Raw genomic sequence first — 5,643 nt, forward strand, 5'->3', positions numbered from 1 at the left:
TTTCATTGCCAGCTTGACCCAATTTTTCTCTATCTGACATCAATTTTCCCGCGAATGACGAATTCTATTTTTATAGACCAATCAGAAATTTTACCTCGCTTCCATACATTACGTGTACATTAGTTGTGTATACTTGGATAGGTGGCACTACACAGTGCGTAAGACAGTTTCAAAGGCAGCGTCAAATAGGCCCCGGGCAACCGAAACGAGGTAGTCGTTCAGTTCCTGATGAGACCTAATCATACATCACAGGCACCATAATCAATACATCTCTGGGTTCATATGAATCCAGAGAAGAAGGCAGCAGCGCTTTCATTGCATTTAATTCGCAAGTTCACCGATAGGTGGCGCCACCTTCAGTGTATCCTCGAAAATACCAGCTGCCGATTCGAACCATCCTCGGTAGTACTCGAGGGCCCGTAATCAGTATGTGCTGCAGTTTGAAAAGTTTGGGTGCGGGGTATGATATTGATAACAATGAAAATGAAAATTTCCACATCTGTGCATGGTTTGATAACAAGGTAAAGAAGAAGAAAAAAAGAGAAAACTGCGCTGCAGATTCACCGGGAGTCGAACCCGTGACCTGTCGATCCACAATCAAGCACTCTTAGCACTGAACCGTCAAGGCTTTCATGCTGAATTGGAGATTTTATACCCTCTTATGCCTAATGCAAACGAGCGCGCCACAATTGTGACAAGGTCGCGCAGGTGGCGAAGTGATTGGCCGAAATAGTTCCAAGTAATCGTATATTTCGATAGTTGTACAGATTTTTCTCAACATAACGCATTTATATACCTCAGTGATATAAAAGATTATCTTTGCAGTTGATTTAACGTTTGAATGGCATTTTTTAAAGTTTTTAAGAATCGAGGTCGGCAGGGTCAGAGTCAATCAATCGTTTTGAAAGACTCCGGCAGGGTCAAAATAAAATAGTTGTTGGCGCCGATGATGTCAGCAATATGACGTGCCCCCTACGTTGACCTAATTTGGAATACACGTGTACTTTCAATTTTCAGGCTAAAATGACACAAAAACACGCTGTATGGTCATCCGAATGTAATCAAATTAGTAACAAATGTTCAAAGTTAGACCAGAAGAAGCTATCATCGATGTGATTAATATGTAAAGAGCAATCTCTAGTGAACTCACACAACTGTTTGACATGGGGAGCCCCCCAAACCTCTGACATATATAGCCAGTACATTGGGGGATGAGTCCCCCAAACCCCCTCCCCCGTTCTCTCAAAGTGACAGGTTTTAGTCAGTACATTGGGGGAAGCCCCCCCCCCCACCCCCACCCCACCCCCCCCCCCCCCATTGGACTCTAAAAATTAAATTCCTTGAAGACGCTGAACAATAAGGCCCCATAAAGAAGTATGAGTTCCCGCCCCGGTAGCTGTCTCATATCTGCTGACAGAAGCAGCTCTTTGTGGTGAAATAATAATTGAATGCATGTCATGACACCCAGGAGCTTTTTCTCATTTCTGAAACAGTTTCATGGTTGGAATGAATTTCCAAATCAGTCCGTCAAATCTCTATGCAATGAAAATTGAAATGTCACAACTGTCTCCAACTACGTTGTCCTGTATGTCCTAGCAGACGATTTTTAAATAAATGATGTGATTGATATACTTGTGGATTGGAATGAATTATTTCTTCAATGATAGCGCTAGCCTTCTCCAGGCATAGGCCCCTGAATGCTAATTAGCGGGATTATCGGGCTAAACAATGGGATTAGCTAGGAAATAATATATAGGGAGTTAAAAAACTTGAACTTGAATTAAAAATGTTTTGCCATGTGTGAATACTACTGGTTATAAATTTCAACAATCATGTTACGTCACGTAGACTCGTTTGAAAATACCACAAAAGCCAAGTTTCCGCGAAGTTATGTCACTTGTTGTCCGACTCCTTATCACCCGACCGTGACCTCAGTATTTGACCAATCAGCTTTAAATCGTGAGCATTTTCGTGTATGGGTCAATGAATTTGATTGAAAATCACAATTTGAATAGATGAGTGGTTTGGTAACCTCTCTGACGTAACCTACTCAATACGAGCCGTTGAATTTGACTGTGCTCTTGGTATGACACACCGGTTTTGGGAACACAAGCGTTCAGTTGTGTCGACGCCTAGTCGAAGCACTGGTTCAATATTGGTGAGTTCAGCCTGATTTCTCCACAACTTTTTCTCCCCAAATTTTGCAACTATTGTCTGATACAATGTACAATCTTATCTTATCTTTTCATTTTCATTTCTTGCAGACGCCAGACACGTTGTCCTGTCTAGCACACCCAATGCTGCCCAACCGGTTTATCACAAGATACGACATGAACACCACGTGGTGAGTTATTTTTCTTTACCGAAACTTCCTTTATCGCACATACATGTATTCTTTTGAAACTTCTCATCTCTGCAGCAGTGGCGGATCCAGAACTTTGGGAAAGAAGCGGGGGTGGGGGGGGGGGGCGCTGCCCCACCAATGAGAACTCATGATAGAGCAAAAGGTGCAATCCTGAAAATGAGGGGGAGGGTTCTTGAGGAGAGGTGCCCTAAAAATATCAAAGATGGATGACTCATGCGGTACCCCTAAATCCGCCACTGCTGTTCTGAATAATTCCACACTCGGCTCAGCTGACCTTTGAAAGGAGGACACTGTAGCCCATACCCTATCTATGGTACTATATCGTTCTGGCAGCAAGAAAATGAGACGATCGGTCATGTCTGCCATGTTTTATGACGTCACACGCCACGTACTTGGTACAATGTGTCACGTGCTCATAACACATTCTATCTCTGAACCAATCAGCCCTTGATACTGTGACATGTGATATGTATGATGAGGACCTTGACCGGATCAGAATGATAAAACATACAGTCGAAGTAGTTCAGAGACATTTACATGAAGACATGACAGAAATTACCAATCGTCTCATTTCACCTCTGTGCTGCCAACTTCAGAGCTTTAATAAACCCTGCCAGTTGTTCCCAGGCCTGTGTTATGAAATGACCATGGTTTAGTGATATGCCTACCCCCTCTTGTATTCAGTGGTATTAAATGGACAACTGTGGCATGAGATATGGTGGTTTTTCCTACAAAAATGGCTTCCAGTAGAACCGTGACTTCTCAGTCCAAACAGGAAAATTGAAATACATCATTGAACTGCAATAAACAGTGCACAAAAACTGGGTGTAACCTTAGGCCTGCCTGAATTTCACGGGTCATGTCCAAAACTGCCTCGCACACTGGCGAAAATCGTTATTTGAGATAAGTGGCGGCGCATGGTGACAAGCAGAGGTATTATCCTCCTGGCCAGGTAAATCCCACGCCCAGGTTGTCCCTTTAAAGCTGACATGCATGCATAAAAACCCTAACGACAAAATTAGAAAAGACGGAAAGGATGAAGTGGCGAGGGTTCCGAGTTCGAACCCGCTCGAGGAATATTTTTTCTTTTTTTCTTTCTCTGTGACCTGTCTCGTCAATGAACTTGTGTTTGTGCAGTCAAGTGAGACCTGTCGCTGGTCGTCTATCATGTTTCAGGTGCAGTTTGTCGTTTGTTGGTCGGGCGTTTGTGTTTTCTAACTTGGTCGTTTGGGGTTTTTATGCATGCATGTCACCTTTAAGTATGTTTTGGCGTGGTCACGAAGATGATAAATGTGAATAATGACACCAATGCATTGGCCCTGCGGTCACGTGGTGGCTTTCAATGATATCCTTGTGCCGTCGTAGGAGGCTGCTGAAAGTCGTAGCAAAGCAGCAGCCAACAAAAGACTTGGGCTACTTAAAATTTCTTTCGGGAGCAGTAATAATCTGGTCACCATTGAGTTTTACCTATAGCTCTTATAAAGATGGCCTGCTTAATCGCCCGCCCGCGAATTTTTTCCTGAATCTTTCGGGCAGTACACTGTACATTTGTACACAGGTTTTCAGCCAGTCAGAATCCGATAAATCTGTGTCGTCATCGAGGCGTCATCATGAAACTTAGAAGTAAGCTTGTATTGTTTTGTGCTTGCAAATTTGAGGCATACAGTATAAAAATACACTGGAGGAAGACCATACACACGAGGCAGTATCGAAAGACAAGTCTCATTGCAGAGAAACATATTCCTACTGTAGGAAGACCATTCACATGAGACAAGTCTCATTGTATATTCATGCTCAATATGATATCTGAAGGACTATCCCTTGGATCTTGGAGATGGGCTATTGTTATTGTCCTTTCTGTAGGTATGTTGCAGGCAGCAGAAATAACTCAAATATCTAACATCTAAATAACAAGGGAAAAGAAAGGCGTTATAAAAATAAAATCTAAAGAGTAAAAAAGAAAAAGAAAAATGTTATCCACAACCGGATTCGAACTCGCGACCTTTGGATCGAACATCGTATTCTGCCATTTTTGACGCGCGCTCTACCAACTGCTCTAAAGTTTCTAAGACTTCTGACGTCATGTATTTGTCGAAATCTGATTGGCTGAAAGTCCCTGTACAAATGTACACTATAGTGCCCAAAAGGTTCAGCAAAAAAAATTCGCTACCCGCCCTTTTCAGATAGACAGTTAGCCCATCTATCACTTCGATCTATCGAGCTGTCATGGCCAATACTTTTTCTTTCAGAAGCCCCGACGTCCTTTGAACTTTCAAGAAATGGTTGGGTTTGGTCAAGGGACTGGTATTGGATCTGATATATTATCATTGTTGTCACACCTTTTCGCTAAATATGAGGTCTTGAAAATGCTTGGTATTGCTCCTTGTGAGGTGTTACCCAACGTTAATGACGCCTGTCTGTATAAGTGGTAAATACTTGACACCTATGGCGAAGGATGAGCCAGTTATTTTCGAGTTTGTACTTTGGGTGCATCTCGTTCCTCGGGTTGCATTGCGCCCGCGACCCCATAGGAGTTCCTGGTCTTGTCTCTTCGCCCCCAACCCCGATAAACTCTATGTGCCGTGAACGAATGCTCATCAGGTCGACAGTTATTTGACGACGTAAATCCATCCATATTAACTGGCGCTGCGGCTGCGCTCAATAGACTTCGTTGGGGAGTCTGAGCCTGATAGGGTGTACCAGTCCAGCCGGTTATGTACGGTTGGTATGCTCTATGATATGGATCTCCATCCACCTGTCAGCTAGGGGCAGACCCCAGTGTCTCAACCCTGGGTCTCAGAGGCGGTAACTTCTAGTCAGGCAGCGCGCTATGTCTGGTTAGGCGACATGGGTTACCAGGAGCATCCACAGCCAAAATGGTTTGCACATGGAGGTCATCGCGACCGACTTGTGAGGGGGAAGAAGTGATGTCCATGGCGGTTTCAAATTGATCTGACGACCCCCGCGTCTTCTGGACACGGAGGGGTTCATGTGGCCAAATCCTGTCAGCTAAATCCTATTGTTAGCATCGTTCGCGGTACATGGAAACCAAGGGCATGGAACCCTTTTTTGTCTTGGTTTAATTTCTCTGAGGATTTCAATGATGATATATATATTTAGATCCACAGGTATAGTTGGTACATGTGGCGACTCGCCACATGAACATTTTAAAAGTTTTTTTTCAAGCATTGTAAAAAGTTATGAGAATAAATTTCCCCTTTGGACGTGTTTTTTTTACCAGAATGACAATCAAAAAGTTTGTCACTGGAGAGTTTCCC

General features: G+C 43.4%; 1 long non-coding RNA gene across 1 annotated transcript; it reads left to right on the forward strand.

The window, feature by feature from the left end:
* Positions 1-2,102: 2,102 nt before the first annotated feature.
* LOC135498212 (uncharacterized) lies at positions 2,103-5,364 on the forward strand. Its single transcript, XR_010449022.1, has 3 exons — positions 2,103-2,158; positions 2,265-2,344; positions 4,615-5,364. It is a non-coding gene; the product is annotated as an uncharacterized LOC135498212 (long non-coding RNA).
* The last annotated feature ends 279 nt before the right edge of the window (positions 5,365-5,643 follow it).

The sequence above is a fragment of the Lineus longissimus genome, chromosome 13 (assembly GCF_910592395.1).
Source record: "Lineus longissimus chromosome 13, tnLinLong1.2, whole genome shotgun sequence".
Classification (NCBI taxonomy): Eukaryota; Metazoa; Nemertea; class Pilidiophora; order Heteronemertea; family Lineidae; genus Lineus; species Lineus longissimus.